Consider the following 18,884-nt stretch of genomic DNA (forward strand, 5'->3'; position numbering starts at 1 on the left):
TTGAACTATAATATGCCAGCAATCGTGGTTAGTATTGGCAATATCTTTATTGATCAATAATATGCCAGCAATCGTGGTTAGTATTGGCAATATCTTTATTGAACTGTAATATGCCAGCAATCGTGGTTAGTATTGCCAATATCTTTATTGATCAATAATATGCCAGCAATCGTGGTTAGTATTGGCAATATCTTTATTGAACTATAATATGCCAGCAATCGTGGTTAGTATTGGCAATATCTTTATTGATCTGTAATATGCCAGCAATCGTGGTTAGTATTGGCAATATCTTTATTGATCTGTAATATGCCAGCAATCGTGGTTAGTATTGGCAATATCTTTATTGAACTATAATATGCCAGCAATCGTGGTTAGTATTGCCAATATCTTTATTGTTCTGTAATATGCCAGCAATTGTGGTTAGTATTGGCAATATCTTTATTGAACTATAATATGCCAGCAATCGTGGTTAGTATTGGCAATATCTTTATTGAACTATAATATGCCAGCAATCGTGGTTAGTATTGCCAATATCTTTATTGATCTGTAATATGCCAGCAATCGTGGTTAGTATTGGCAATATCTTTATTGAACTATAATATGCCAGCAATCGTGGTTAGTATTGGCAATATCTTTATTGAACTATATTATGCCAGCAATCGTGGTTAGTATTGCCAATATCTTTATTGATCTGTAATATGCCAGCAATCGTGGTTAGTATTGGCAATTTCTTTATTGATCTATAATATGCCAGCAATCGTGGTTAGTATTGGCAATATCTTCATTGATCTGTAATATGCCAGCAATCGTGGTTAGTATTGGCAATATCTTTATTGATCTGTAATATGCCAGCAAATCGCGGTTAGTATTGGCAATATCTTTATTGAACTATAATATGCCAGCAATCGTGGTTAGTATTGCCAATATCTTTATTGATCTATAATATGCCAGCAATCGTGGTTAGTATTGGCAATATCTTTATTGATCTATAATATACCAGCAATTATGGTTAGTATTGGCAATATCTTTATTGAACTATAATATGCCAGCAATCGTGGTTAGTATTGGCAATATCTTTATTGATCTATAATATGCCAGCAATCGTGGTTAGTATTGGCAATATCCTTATTGAACTATATTATGCCAGCAATCGTGGTTAGTATTGGCAATATCTTTATTGAACTATAATATGCCAGCAATCGTGGTTAGTATTTGCAATATATTTATTGAACTATAATATGCCAGCATTCGTGGTTAGTATTGGCAATATCTTTATTGAACTATAATATGCCAGCAATCGTGGTTAGTATTGGCAATATCTTTATTGAACTATAATATGCCAGCAATAGTGGTTAGTATTGGCAATATCTTTATTGAACTATAATATGCCAGCAATCGTGGTTAATATTGGCAATATTTTTATTGAACTATAATATGCCAGCAATCGTGGTTAGTATTGGCAATATCTTTATTGAACTATAATATGCCAGCAATCGTGGTTAGTATTGGCAATATCTTTATTGAACTATAATATGCCAGCAATAGTGGTTAGTATGTGCAATATCTTTATTGATCCATAATATGCCTAAGTTTTTTGTAATATTTTGTGTAAAATTAAAATATTAGAATGTGCAAAAAGTAATTAAATTATCAAATGAGAAGTAATGAGTTCTCAAATTCCTACTAAAAATGTTTCATAAGTGAGACTTAAACTTTTAAATATTTAGTAAATATGTTTTATTGCTCGCTTATCCTAATTGGCCAGCTGGTCTATTTTTGGTCGCATCACTTCTCGCAATTTACTGTATTTTATGAAAAGATCTTAGTATAATAGATAATTTAGTGATAGCCAACTAATCTTCTTCAATCAAAACTTTCATCAAAGATCAATCATGTAGAAATATCAACACGGTAGTTCTGATTGCTATTTTTACTTACAACTTCTCACTGTCTGTTGTTTGGGTAATAAAAGCTAAAACAGCAATTATAGGCAAGCTAAAACTGTTTAATATTACTTAAATATAGTAATGCCAATTAACTGTGTGATACATTAAGTAGCGAGATCAGAATAAATAACATTAACTCTAAAATTTAATAGAGGTTAACTAATTAAGGCAAACCAAAAGTTTATTCTCTTTTACCAATAAAATGCTACTTGACAATTATGTTATGCTTTCAGTTAGATCTTAGCAAGTTCTCAGAAAGAAATACATGTAGGTGCAATTAAAGCTCTATTTTCAATTCTATTCTGTAATGTATGCATAATGCTTAACAAAGCAGATAAAGATTCCAGGCACTCACAAATCACGGCATTAACGTATTTTGTGTTGATGACAGATGAGAGCGTTCAGCATCAGTTGATCACTGTAGGCTCTATCATAGAGACTGATCTAACATACACATTCCTTATTCAATACCTGAACAAAAGGATTTATTGTAATCTAAACTTAGTGAATGAGGTGTCAGATGAATGAACAACTCAAATAAATTATTTCAATATTGGTTTAGGCGAGCTATTGGAGCACCACATATATTATATGAACATTAGTCACTGGTCAGTCCTGGCAATCAGCACCTGCCTAGTGTGTCAACTGTCTGGCATTTACCTAACACTGTGAATGCGGTACTGATTACATGCTATCATACTAACAAGTGAGTACATATTTATTAAAAAATGTTACTTATTTTTTTCATTGGGATAATCAAATACTACTGTGTTTTTGCAAAAATACCAAAATAATGACTGGAGCGGACACCTAGGGAGAAATAAAGCACGCAGTAGACAAACAATGAATACCTACTGTCTAAATTAATACACGCTGTACACGCTGATACATACTGCTAATGATTATACATACCGTGCAAGTATGTAAATTCTATCCATGCAATTATAAGTTATTTGTGCTAATACCTGCTGCTTTCGTGAGTTTACCAAGTCATACTTAAACATAAAAGCTTAATGCATTTTAGGAATAAGCTCGTGTAAATGGAAGGATTTCCGGAACAATCCTAGGACAATTTACTTGTGTCTGGATGACTATTTCATATATAAAGTAATTAAATACAAAATAATCTAATACCATATTATAAAAATAGATCATTAAACAAAATACTACAGTACATCATGTTTTTGATTGTCGTAATTGAGTACTTATGCCAACAAAGTAATAAATATTTATTTTGTGGTTGAAATCTGCAATTAAATGTAGCACTACTTTGTACAGTACTGCAAGTTTTTACCTTTGAGAAAAATGTAGTGGCTAACGGCCGCATAAGAGACTTACCGTTACATGTTAAGACACTCACTTATGTGTGACTTACATGTGACAGTATTATTAATGTAATGCTACTGTACTGTACACGCTAATACAGGTTGCTCATGCAGATACATGCTGCACACACTAGTACATACCATCCATACTAGTACATAATGTTCACGTCTCTATATACTATCCATGTTATATCATACTGGACATGTCTTAAATGCTGTCAATGCTAGTACATACTGTATATCAGTATGTACATACTGTATTATTTTTGCAAATTCTAGTACACACCGCACATGTTGGCGCATACAATACCTTCTGATACACACTAACCGGGGTAATACTTACTGCAACAGCTAATACATATCATTGATACTTGTACATGCGGTCTATGCTAGTCCATACACACAAGCACATAATGGCCTTACTTATAAACCATGTCAGAGTAAATAAGTTTAGCTTACTAAACTCAAATATAAAATTAAGTATTAGTATGTATTTTAACGGTTTTGCTGAATTTAAACTTTTTACAATGAAAGCTTTATTCTTTATCAACTTCTGTCTTCTTTTCGATATAATAATTAGCGTGTCTGGTTAAAATCTTTTTCATCCTAATTCAACAAAAAATGCCAAGCGATGCCGTTATCGGAAGCAGCTTCTCGCACACTTGACCATTCAATGGCCCTCGAGAAGAAAAATGAAATTTTATTTACTATATAGGGTGTACATACCTTGGAAGTAACGGGGATGGAGCTGGTACGAGTAGAGCAGAGAGGAAGAAAAGACATATCAACGCTAATTATGTTGCTGTACCCTTGAAAATAAATTAAATACGTAATGAAACGGAAATTTTTTGGCAGACTAAAAGAAGTTGTCTAAGCTTGTCCAATTTTTCACCAGGTTTTAAAAGAAAAAGTTTACCACTTTTGGATTCTAAAAAGCAGAAACGGCCAAGAAGACACAGCTTTTCTGATGGTGCAGAGAGGGCTCTAAGAAAACAAACTAACTTGGTGAAATGTAGAAGATAGCCTATTTGATCGCTAATTGAAGATGATGCTTGCTGGTGCACTGTAAATGTTGGTGCAATGCAGAAAATTGCTAGCTAGCTAACAATTGTAAAAAGATCCAGACAAGGTTGCACAGCAACTTGTCTCGTATAAAATGTGCAAAAGAATCCATGTAACCATACATACAAAAGTTTGTACGTAATTATACCCTAAAGGACAGGGCTTTAGAACGTTCTAAGAAGTAATGTAAATGGTGTCAACTATTTTGGGTACCTATATACATGTAGGTAGGTATATTGGATAGGTATATATGAGTTTCATACAACGATTTGTATCTACGTAGTAGAAAGCAGGCCAGTCTGCAAAGACATGGTTAAAAAAGAAAATAAAACAAAAAATCAAAATGAAATGAACAAAACATGAAACAAAATAAAACATAAATGAAATAAATAAAATATGAAAAACTTGCCACACAAAGAAGATAAATAATGATGTAAGTTATACATGTATTGTAGAGTATTGTTTCTATGTACCCGTCTACATCAGTAAATTAAACACTAAAAGTCTTTCTGCCGATGTAGGTTTTTTGTCTATTCTACATTGTCGCCACAACTAATTTGTTACCTCTCTGAAATGCTGTTACCACGCATGGCTCCCAACTCCTTCAAGTCGTCAGTCGTAAGTTCCGTCTTGCGCTTGCTTTACTGGATTTTTTTGTTTTTAATAATAATTACAACTGTTGATTAATTGTGACAATATTCATTGGCAACATTAACAATACAGGATCCTTCTTCCTATTTAATTATGACCTCCAACTTTGTTGTCATAATGTTTCAATTTCAATAAATATTTTTTCCTTTGTCTTGTAACATTTGTATCGGTCTCAGATGCCAAAGCTAATGAGTTAAATGTCGATACTTGTTGTTACATATGTATGCTGAGTAAAGTTTTATAGTAAAAAACAGTACAACGCTAAAAATGAATCTTTGCACTTGCATATTTACTTTTCACAGAATTTACGACGGTGAATGCTGACCTGAGAGAAGACGGTAATTGTGTCTCTATTGAACATTGTGAAAATGTTTGTGGTGCACCGTAGTTCGCCGCTGTTGTTATTTCCTAATTTGTACTAAGCAAACATTAAACTACAGCGAAACTTTGTCTTGAATTCGTATGGTGAGAGCAAGTTTGCATAATGAAGTGAAAATGTTACCACATTCAAATTCATTAGTGAAAAAAGTCGTATATCAGGGTAATCGTATCGTGAAAGTGCACTGTATAGGCTAGTATATTATGTATATGCTAGAACATTGTGTATATGTTAATACGTATTTTCCTTGGTTGTACCTACTTTTAATGCTCGTTCATACTGTTCATGCAAATTTGTACTGTACACACTAGTAGATGGTATATAGTAGATAGTATATATTGCACACATTTTTTACATAATGTTCATAATGGTACACACTATCTTTGCTAGCACACATGCTTCATGTTAGTCAACTCTGTTCATGTTGAGGCATACTGTACACGCTAGCATACAAAGCCCATCTAAATACATAATATTAGTATTAGTGTATACCCTGCATGTTGGTACAAACCTTACATAGTAGTACATATCGTACACGCTAATTCATACTTTACACGTTTGTATATACAACATGCGCTAGTACATAATTTTCTTCATTGTAAACACTGCCAATGTTAACATGAACTTTCTATGCTAGTATATACTGACGTTGCTTGTACTTTCTGTCAATGCTAATACATCTTGCCCATGCTAGTTTATGTCTTGTCTATGCTATAAATGTTGTTATTCACTCTACCTGCTAACACATAGTACGCATGCTTTTACAAGCTGTACATGCAAATACATACTACATCTCCCACTACTTAGTGTGCATGCCGGCACATACTGCACGTGCTTGTATTTAGTCTTTATGCTAGTACAAGCTGTTCATGCTAGTGCATATTCAATATTAAAACATGGAATACATGGTAGTAGATTTTGTCAATCTTTCTACGTACTGCATCCGCTAATACCGTGTGTCACTTCTACTGAAAACTCGCCCTGCGAACACATACCTTTTATGCTAACAGGCAATCTCCATGTTAATGCTATGTACACGCCAGAACATAGTTTTTGTGGTAATATGTACAGCCTATTTTAGTACATGCGTTTTATGCTAGTATGTACCTTTTACACTTGTAAGCACTGTACCTGTGAATATATGCTGTTTACACTTGTATATATTGTGCATCTTTCTACATACTGTCTATGCAGAAAATATTCTTCGTAGTTGTCCATACAGTGCACGCTTGCACATACTGTTCATGCTTGTACACATTTTACATGCTATAATTTCTATCAGAGGTAGCTCTTTCTGCTAACACTTATACATACCGTCTTAGCTAAAGCAAACTGTGCATGCAAGTACATACTCTACATGTCTGTACATACAGTAAACTGCAATACATTCTGCATGTGATTGTATATACTGACCGAGTTAGCGCAACAATCTCAATTCTTGTACATATTGTCTGTACTTGTTAATACTGTCTATAAAAAGATATATGCTTGTACACATTCTTTAATCTAGTTCAACTTGTTTATGCTTTCACATTATATAAATGATATTAGATGGTCTAGATTCTAGTGCCTATTCTACACATTTGTACATATTGTTTAGGTTAGTGCACACTGTTTGTATTGATAAATGCGTCCATGCTGAAACACGGTATATATTAGCACACACTGCCAGTGAATGGATAAAATGTATATGCGAGTGTTTGCTCTACATGTTAGTACATACTAGTACATACTAGCATGTACTAATACATACTGTACATGCTAAAGCATACTTTACATGCAAGTATATCACGCGTCTGATAATACATACTATATTTGCTAATGCGTACTGCACATGCTTGCACATAGTATCCTTCCTTGTTCATAATGTTTTGCCAGCATATATTTTAATTGCAAAAATATACTGAACATGCTCATATATCCTGCACCTGCAAGTACAGAATATCTTATCTAGTGCATACTCTATATGATAACATATACTGTAAATGCTGATACATACTGTGTATGCTAATACTTTTGTACTTGCTAGTTTATGCTGTCCATTCAACTACATGCTATCAATGCTAAAGCACTATCTATGGTAATACATCCTGTCTATACTAGTAAATGCTAGCACATACTCTAAACACTCGTTTATGTTATACATGCTACTACATACTTTAAATGTTAATGCATACTGTGCATATTAGTACATGTAGTTTTATTTTGCATGTAATGTCTATGCTAGTATATACCACACAAGTCATTACATACAATACATGTAAATACATACAAATTTAGTGAATGTACTAAATGTAAGTGAGACTTGTTTGTTTTCATGCTTTTTTGTAAATGCTAGTACATACATTAGATATTAGGACACAATTTTCATGACAAGACAGTTTAACAATGCTAGTACACACTGTGACTGTTAGTAAATACAACACCTGCTGATACATACACACTGCATAAACCCTATGAATCATAATGGCCGATTTTCCAGCCTTGCTAAAAGTATGTCAGAATTCCTAAAGGCCGATTTTCTAGCCATATTAGTACATACTGTACATACTAGTTCATCCTGTACATATTAATACATACTATACATATTAGTACATACTGTATACACTGACAAATACCGTGCATATTTAAAAATACTGCATATTCTAATACATTCTGTGAATTATAGTCCAAACTGTACATTTTAGTACATACAACACAAAATTTACATAACTTCCATACTAATCTTTACCACATCAGCTAGAACATACCATCCATTATTGTACAAACAGTCTATGCTAATACATATCATAGTTGCATGTATGTGTACTGTACATGCTTGCACATACTGTCATACTAGTACATAATACATACTACTAGTACATACAATTATTGTAGTAAATAAAAACCCTACTTATAAACAATGACTATATATGTGAATAAATACTGTTCTTGCTAATGCTAGTACATAACAGCTACGCTTTTTAATAGTTTTCATGTTGTTATCTATTACCCATGCCAGTACACTCTGCATATGTTTGTACATATTGCCTATGCAAAAGCATACTGTGCAAGCTGGTATCTGCCTTATCCAGCATCACTTCAAGTACACTATTGTATTTTAGTACAAAATGTACCCTTTGTATTACTCTCTGTAAAATAATATAAAGCTTTTGTAATATTTTATGTTTTAGAAAGATATTAGAAGGTGCAAGGTTTTTTCTAGCCTCACTCCATTATGGTATTTTAGCGCAAACCATAGCCCTTGTGTTATTTAAAAAGTTTAATTTAGTTCCGAACTTAGTAAGATGAATATATTAGCAACGACCAACTAATGCTTTTTAATCAAATTATCTTCAGTTAAGTTTTAACCAAAAATCCATCATATAGAAATATAAACATGATAATTACAGGTTCTATTATGTTTGACCTCCATTTTTATCCATGAGTTTATCCATTTTTACCCCCATGAGTTTATCACTTTCTGTTGTTTGTGTAATAAAAGCTAGCACAGCATTTATATGTGAGCTACAAACTCTTTTAAAATATCTATGTCCAATCAAACTGTTAAATTCTTTAATAGAATAAATAGCAAGACCTGAGCAAAAAGCATATAATTTACAACTTGATAGTGGTTGAGTGGATAATGCGAATCAAAGGTTTTTTTTAATTCTGCAAAAATCTCATCTGACCTTTAAGCTTCTGTTTGCATCTCTGCAATCTCTGAAAGGGAAACATGCGAGTAAATCTTTACACTCAATCGTATTACCAGAATTGTGTACATAATACCTGACAAAGCAAATAAAAACCTCATACTCTCACAAACTGCAATATTGAAATTCTCCTTTGTCCCTGACAGATGAGAGCGCTCAGCATCAGTTGCTCACTGTTGCTCTATCATAAAGACTGATCTAACATACACATTTCGTAAGTTTATACCTAAACAAAAGGCTATATTGTAGTCTAAAGTTAGTGAATGAGGTCTCAGATGAATTAATACATCAAAGATTTTATTTTAATAGCAGTTTAGCTTAGCTCGGAGCAGTACATCTATAATATATATACATGTATTTCTCAAAGTATGTAGATCTGTCTGTCATTCAGGCTATAGCTATAGCGCACACTGATTATTTTACCAAAACACCCACGTATTACAATGCCCTTGTTAAAGGTTGACTTGCAACAAAATTCACATTACAGTTATTTGGTATCAAAAGATTCGCCATGTCTTACTCTGTTGTGTAGTAGGTGCCAAATATGTGGGAATGTGATTAAAAGCTCTTAAAAGCTCTTAAAAGCTCAAAAACGAACAGAAAATTGCAGCGACACGAGACCGCCCTAGTTTGGATTCGTTTTCCAAAATGGCTAAAATGTGACGTATTTGTGCCAGATGGTTTACGTTTACACTTTCATGCATCCTTATTCGTCGAACTATTTTCACAAATATACTTCACGCTTGCGATAAAAACCATGTCTATTGTGCTTACGCGTCTATTTTATCGGCATCGTAATGCTGCAACTTTGAGCACTGATATCTCAAAACATAGCATAAAAATACGTTTAATTTTTTAAACTTAGCTTGAACGATTTCATATCATCCTCTGATAAAAATGATGAGCTTTTTGGTCCCCTATGATGGTCGAAAAATGCCGTAGAAGTTGTTCGCGCCATATGGCGGGAATTGTAAGTCACATGATGAGATAATGTTAGTTTCAGTTCAAGTTTGATCTATCGCAAATAACAGACACGCTTTCTCGTATTAAACTTGTTAATTTCAATTCGTCATAATCTCTAACGCGCCAAATCGTGTTTGTGCAGCTGGCAAGCTGAGAAGCACCTTTTTTTGGCCAAGAGCAGAGAAAAGACCAGACCTTCACCGAGCGTGGAGCAACTGGGTGAAGCTGGATGTGACAAACTTTATTTATTCGCCTGCTTACTCTTACCTTTGTTTTCGCCATTTCAAAGACGACATGTTTTCTAACCTGTTTGCATACTCCATGTCACCAAAGCACGTGAGTAATTTATTTTACGAGCCACTTGTATTAGTAGTAGTAACTCGGGTTATTTTCTAGTATTCTCCTAATACTACTGTATTAATCTATATTTAATATTACAATATTAATGTCATTTAATTGTAATATGATATTATTAGTATTTTATCTTTTTAATTACGTGTATTATTTTATTATAACAACAAAACTAATTCATACTGCATATCTATCTGTAAAACATAATATATTAATCTATAATTGATAAAATAATGTTGTTTCACGATTAATTTCGCCAAATTTCTTAACCCCACTCACTTATAGATATGTTATATAAAATAGTTATTGTCATTTTCTGGTATCATCGTTAATAGCTTATTAATATTATTAGATTATTATTAGTATTAGATGATGAAGAGTTTGTGCCAACCACTGAAGACTAGGAAGAGTTTGAGCGCTATGTTGGCCAGTGTCAAACGCTCTCCAATTACATGTCAGATAGAGCTGAACTTAACCAAACTTTGCAAAATATAAAGAATATCCATAGAGTTATTACTCACATTTTTATGTTTACAATATCATGGATTCTGATAAGGTTTTGTAAAATCTGCGTCATGATTGCATGGCTATAAATTTATCCTTTTTCTGATCAAGCAAATATGATATAATAACAGGAAATGATGTTGTGCAAATCTTATTACAAGTCAACTATTGTGTTGTGATTTCAGACCCGAATCCTCCTTCAAAGTGGAGAAAATAATAGTAAGTGTGACAGCACTCCAGCGACTATTTCACTGCCACGCCTGAGCCCTCCCCTGCTCATTCACAATGGTGCGAGAAGGCGGATGAATAGAGTTTAAGGTTACATGTGCCTCCTGTCACCGATCGTACACTTGGGAAACAACTGCCAGGGTGAACAGAGCTCATGTCATCAACCCCCTGTTGGCAGCTGCATCACTCTTTTCTGGCGGATGCCTTACGCAGAACCTCCGTTTTCTGACGCTCCTGAACATCACGATACCAAGCCACAGCGTTTGCCTCTACCAACAAAGAGAATACTTACATGGTGTGTGTGTTAATATTTACCCATAAACTTGGAAAATGTGAGTAAAAGCTTGGCAAACTAATTGAATAACGACATTTAGAAACAATTTTTTTCTTGAAATGAAAATATGTCATTCTTCAAACCAAATAAATTATAATTTAAAATTCTGATTCATCATCATAATATAGCACAAAAAGGGGGAAGAGGATTCTACATTCTTAGACTAATGATAATGATACAAATTAATCTTGTATAATGAAGTTTTACAATATTTTACAGTGTATTGCTGAGCAGTCCACCCTGCATAACGAGGGATTGATGGCAGCAATCGATTAGGAGCTTGATTTGGCAGGTGACGGTAGATGCGATAGTCCGGGGCATTGCGCACTATACGGTGCCTACACTATGATGGATCAGAGCTGCGGTTTAATAGTCAGCAGCCATCTTGTCAAGGTAAAACTTTGATAGTTTTTACTTCACAGCCTGACAAAAACCCAAATTTTTTAGTAGTTATCAATACATAAACATGAAGTTGCTGAAGAGCTAAATAATTCAATCAAATAATGTGAAAGTGATTTTTGGTCGTTACTTTCTTTGCTTTGCAGTCAACGGAGACCACCAGCTCTAACGCCATGGAGCTGGAAGGCTTCAAGCAATGCCAGTCCGATCTAATTTCTCACGGCCTGAGAGTGAGGTCCATTACAACGGATGTTGTTACAGAGGTTGTGTGCATACCGCAATCCTGTGTTTTGGCTTATGCCGCAAATTCGTCGCAGTGAGCGACGGCCTCTACCTGCCTGCTTGGTGTCTAAGATTCGGGCTCTTTTCCCACCAACAGATGATGAAGAAGAGTTTGCAGACTATGTGTTCAAGGGCTTCTGCTATGGCGATGAAGAGACTCAACAACTTTGATTGAGAATTCTTGATCTCAATCATTCTCAATCATACTCATGATTGAGAAACTAGATCAACTCTATATCATAGGTGGTACTCATTTGTATTGCATTGTCATTTTATTATTATTCAGGCTAAGCCACATGGTGACTACACACTATGTAGCTAACAAACTAATTTTTGTTAGTAAATTGCTGTTACATTGCTTCCATATTTAAAATCACATGATTAATGTGCATAAATCTGCCATCACTGATTTTATAAAATAAAAACAAATACATAGAGGAACGCATATTGGTTTCACCGCTTACCAAAGTCGTTGAGTCTCTTCATCGCCATAGCAGAAGCCCTTAAAGATGTAGTCTGCAAACTCTTCTTCATCATCCGTTGGTGGGAAAAGAGCACAAATCTTAGACACCAAGCATGCAGGTAGAGGCCGTTGCTCACCGCGACGAATTTGCGGCATAAGCCAAAACTCAAGATCGCGGTATGCACACAACCTTTTCCGAGCATTTGGCGATGACTCTCCAAATGGGAATAGATTATCTACCAAAACAATTATTGAAAAGCAATAATTGCTGATCATCAAAATAATCTCGATCTTTATATAATAAAATCATAAAACTAATACACTCTATACTGTAGAAAGTGTACAAGCCAAATATAACAGTTCTCCTTGTGTTCCACGAGTTCAGAATATGTTTGTTTAACCGATGCATTAAATGTGTAACACAAAAATTGTAGATAATGCTTGACGCATTAGCATAGCTTTGGTGTTGTTGGCATTAAATGAAAATCCAACTCACTATGATATCGCAGGTAATTATTCCACCCCAACTCAAGGGGTGCTGGCGCTACAAGTTCGTCCACACCAGGATGCATACACAGGCATTCATGCTCCCCGCGGTCATGGAGATAATGCGCAAACTCAGCATCATGGCAGCACAAACATTCAGGAAGAGATGGCATGTCTTGACAGCGCTTGCAGACACACCACTCTGTAGCAGATGGTATCAACTCCTAAAGAAATGAACAGATATGTCTATGCAACCATAGCTAATGCATCAGATCGATGTTATCCAACAGTATATTAGTGCAGCACTAGATTTAAATATTAAAATTGTTAATGTTGCCATTCGAGAAAAATCTGGAATTATTTTTTCGCAATATGAAGCGATAATTATCATTAAAATCATGTATATAATAATAATATTTGTTCTATCACTCTCAAGCTAAAACTATTACTACTAGCTAGCTTGGCACATAAGAGCTGGCTAGTGGCGGTGCTTACTTGCTGGGAGGTTTGATTCTGTTGAGGATCTTCTTCAGATAGAGCGTCACGCTCGAAACGCTAGGGTCTTAACTCTTCAGAATTTGACATTTTTTATGATCGCAACTCGGACATGCACGCTTATGTAAAATGTCGGACGGAATGACCAAGCTGAAACTGTAAAGTAGCGAGCATCTATATTTGATACAGGGTCTTAGGTAAAACCCGAAGTGTTTGTCATAAACTGTCGCTACGATAAGTTTGAAATTGAGCTTTGTATTGGCCTTTCAATTCATGCGAGAACATCACGTGACAAGACAATAACCAAACGGCGCAGATACGTCATCGAAATCAAGAGATTCCAATATACGGCGGCTTTTTGTTTTTGAGCTTTTAAGAGCTTTTAATCACATTTCCACATATTTGGCACCTACCACACAACAAAGTAAGACATGGCAAATATTTGATACCAAATAACTGTAATGTGAATTTTGTTGCAAGTCAACCTTTAAGAAATATCTTTCGTAAGGCTCAATTGCTATATCTGGAGTCAAGGCCAATTATTCTCACCCGAAAAATTTGAAACATTGAACATTGAAATATTTTGGGTTCTAAGTATATGCAAAACATTTCAGCTACACAAAGCGTTTTTCTCATGCTATGTAGTTTGAAAGTTAGAATGGCAAATGTGGTTATATGTTAAATACAAATCAATTTTCTGCCCAAAATATTTTTTGTTTTACGAGCAACGCCGAATAGCACAGTTAGTATATTATATAAACATCAGTCACTAGTCTTTTCTAGCAACCAGCACCTGCCTAGTGAGTCAAATGTTTAGTGTTTGTGTTAAGGCTAGAAATTTGGTTACATTTATATAACATCACATCTGTGCATGAGGGCATATTAATTAGAAATCATTCCTTATTTTTTAATTGTTAAAATAGATTACCACTCTGTTTTGACAAAATTTCTAAAATAAGAACTAGAGTGGACATCAGGGAAAGAAAAAGTATGCAGTTGACAGACAATGAATACATTCATACTGTCTACATGAATACAGACTGAGCATACTATACCATACAGTTCATGCTTGTAATTACTGTTCATGCTAGTATATACACTAGATGCCAATACGCACTATCCATGCAAATACAGACTGTCCATTTTACGACATGCTGCAAATGCTAGTACATACTATACATGCTAGTACATACAGCACCTACTTATACATACTAACTGCGTTCATACTTACTTCATCAGATAGTACATACCATCCACTCCTGTGCATGCTGTCCATTCTAACACATACTGCACAAGTTAGAACATACTGTCATACATACTGGTTTTAGTTGTAAACAATTTCCAAGAAAATAAATATTGTCCTTACTAATGCTGCCCTTACTATACTAACATATATTTTTCATGGTTGTACACACTGTACTTGCCAGTACACACCATACATGCTTGTATACACTGTGGATCATAGTACATGCTGTATATGATTGTATATATTGTCCATGATAAGGCACAGTCTTTATGCTCGTACATATTATTCATAATTGTTAACACAGTCCATAAAAATATAATCCATTCGTGCTTGCACACTTTCTTCTTGCTAGTAAATTATAACTCATTTACTAGTGACAAGCAGGTAAGATGTACCTTGAACAACCCCACTATAGTGGGGTTGTTCAAGGTACATCATAAAATTGAACAATAGACTAGACAAAATTAAAAAGTATGACACATTCTAATATATATATATATATATATATATATATATATATATATATATATATATATATATATATACTCATGCTACAGACAGTACTGTTTCGGCTATTGAAGCCTCATATATATATATATATATATATATATATATATATATATATATATATATATATATATATATATATATATATATATATATATATATATATACAATAAAGTATAGGCTAAAAGTCAGCATAAAGTGCTCGATACTAAAGTAGAGCTTACTATAAATTTGGTAAGAAATTTATTAAAATTTGACTAAGCAAAAAATTACTAAAAGTTTCGTATTACACAACAGGTGTGTAACACTCATCAGATAAAATGCTTAGTGAGGACTATACACAAGATTCTGCATTAGCTGGTAAGCTGAAATAAAAGCTCAGGTATTAAAAGCTAGATGGATAAGATCTATTATGTAATGCTATTTCGTAAAAGGTGTTTCTTAGCATGTCTACATGTAGATATAAGTTCACTACGTTTGTTAAGAGTTGCCTTCTCAGGTCTGTAAATGATGAAATATTTTTCTAATGTACATAAACTGCACTTTCCGGTGCTTTTAGAGTATGGCTTGGCGTGTGATAAAATCTTCCAGGCTATGTTGTAGTCAGCGCCGCTTTCCTTGAGTTCCCATATGTGGCTGCTTAGCTCGGTAGAGTAGCGTTTAGAAATGTCCTTGAATGTGGATTTGTGAAGGTTATATCTAGTTTTGAAGCTGTTTTCGGTTAGCCCTACATATGTGGCTGCAGGTTTATTGTTATCAGTGGTAGTTACGCTTGCCTGGTATATCACTGATTTTGCTAAGCAATTGTCTGGTAATGGGCAGGTGTTCTTATTCCTGCAATTGCAGCCAGGATTAGTTGTTTCTTGATGGTTCAGTGACAGCAGCCTCTGATTGTGAGAGTTGATAGCCTGTTTCACATTGTTCATACAGCTATAGCTTAACTTTATAATACTTCTGTTAAAGATTTTGTGTAGCCTGTGGTCAGTAGAGAATTCTTCATCGATTAATTTAAAGAAAGTTTTCCCGATGTTGGTGTGTACGGTGTTGCTGTAAGGGGGGTTATACCAGATTATGTTTCTTTTTCTTTGTCTATGCTAGACATAGACAAAGAAAAAGAAACATAATCTGGTATAACCCCCCTTACAGCAACACCGTACACACCAACATCGGGAAAACTTTCTTTAAATTAATCGATGAAGAATTCTCTACTGACCACAGGCTACACAAAATCTTTAACAGAAGTATTATAAAATTAAGCTATAGCTGTATGAACAATGTGAAACAGGCTATCAACTCTCACAATCAGAGGCTGCTGTCACTGAACCATCAAGAAACAACTAATCCTGGCTGCAATTGCAGGAATAAGAACACCTGCCCATTACCAGACAATTGCTTAGCAAAATCAGTGATATACCAGGCAAGCGTAACTACCACTGATAACAATAAACCTGCAGCCACATATGTAGGGCTAACCGAAAACAGCTTCAAAACTAGATATAACCTTCACAAATCCACATTCAAGGACATTTCTAAACGCTACTCTACCGAGCTAAGCAGCCACATATGGGAACTCAAGGAAAGCGGCGCTGACTACAACATAGCCTGGAAGATTTTATCACACGCCAAGCCATACTCTAAAAGCACCGGAAAGTGCAGTTTATGTACATTAGAAAAATATTTCATCATTTACAGACCTGAGAAGGCAACTCTTAACAAACGTAGTGAACTTATATCTACATGTAGACATGCTAAGAAACACCTTTTACGAAATAGCATTACATAATAGATCTTATCCATCTAGCTTTTAATACCTGAGCTTTTATTTCAGCTTACCAGCTAATGCAGAATCTTGTGTATAGTCCTCACTAAGCATTTTATCTGATGAGTGTTACACACCTGTTGTGTAATACGAAACTTTTAGTAATTTTTTGCTTAGTCAAATTTTAATAAATTTCTTACCAAATTTATATATATATATATATATATATATATATATATATATAAATATATATATATATAGAACTATATTTCCCAACTAGGAGGCTTCTATCAATATATAATCCATGTTAGGAGGCTCTGAAAAATTAGGAGGCGTCCAGGGAGCCTCCTAATTCTAGCAGTGTTTATAGTGCTTAACAACCCTATAGAAGTATTTTAAACATGATTCCCATAATCGCCTTATATATCTATATTCATATATATGGAAAAGAGGAGACAACTCCAACAAAAATGTGTAATTTTCTATCAATAAATTATAAACCTTAGGAGGCTCTTATATATGGAACTAGGAGGCATATATCAATTTTGAAACATTCTTACTTTTAACTGTTTTGGTATCGTTTCAGTTAATAGCACAATCTATTTAAAAACATATTGCAATAAGTTTATGACTAAGCATCAGCAAATACAAAGAATTAGCAGCTATGTCGGATACAGTCAGTTTTGCTAATATTCATGATAGCTTTATTAGATTTGAGAAATAAAGTTGTATATTAACAAACTACAATACATTACAATTTATTTGCTGACCCTCTTTATAGTTTTCAAGACTGCCATTTAAGCACTCCCTTTTTTTGCAAGGTTTCTCATTGATCTGCTCTTTTTTGTGAAAATTCACAATAATTGCACATTATGGTTTCAACTGATGTTTAAGCATGGCTGTAGTAAAAGTTTAAATAAGTCTATAATCAGTACAATTCATATTTTCGATGCCGTTGCATCCAGCCACAAAATAAATCTTTTTTTGAAACTTTGCATCCAAACGCAATACCTGAGAGATGGTTTTTTAGTCGAAGAATTGATTTTTTTAAATTTATTGAAGTAAAGTGGCAAAAGTATAACCACAGTATATAACAGCTAGAGAGATGTGGCTGTTATAATGTTGCTGTGGCTGTTAGGACTATTAGTTCTTCACCCATGTAGTCTACTAGAGCTTGGTAGCAGCAGAATGACTACATGTAAGGGAGCAAGTCACATTCGGTAAGTTGTTCATGTTATTTTAGTCAATTTACAGTTTATTTACTTGAAACATACAGTTGTAGAAAAGCAGTATAAATTTTATTTAATATTGAAATAGGACTAGCGTGAAAAAAGTATGTTTCAATTATTATAATTTTTAAGGAATGTAGCACAGAACACGTTTGATATATTTTTTACATCCGTTTATGTCATCCAACTGCTGATATTGTTCTGCATAGAAAAGTCAAGAAAGGTCAGCATTATATTACCAAAAAGGAAAAAATCAAAACTTTTTGTAAAGTCCTAATTTTTGACTTTATTATTGTTACACGAATGTTCAGTTTTGTAACATCAACACAGACACGCCAGCTGACAATTAATAGTTATTTTAGTGAATCAGTTAATTCTCCAACTTTAATCTATTTTCAGTTATTATTATTATAATTTTTGATGTTTTTTATAATGTTAAGTAACGTTATTAATGTGGTTCTACCAACAGTCAAAACTGTTATTAGAATAACATGATCATAAAGTAATTGTATTATTGTTATCATGAATAGTGAGAGCTTGCGTATTTCAGTTATGATTTTGTAAGTAATAGTAGTACATGCAT

Source organism: Watersipora subatra, chromosome 2 (genome assembly GCF_963576615.1).
Source record: "Watersipora subatra chromosome 2, tzWatSuba1.1, whole genome shotgun sequence".
Taxonomy (NCBI): domain Eukaryota; kingdom Metazoa; phylum Bryozoa; class Gymnolaemata; order Cheilostomatida; family Watersiporidae; genus Watersipora; species Watersipora subatra.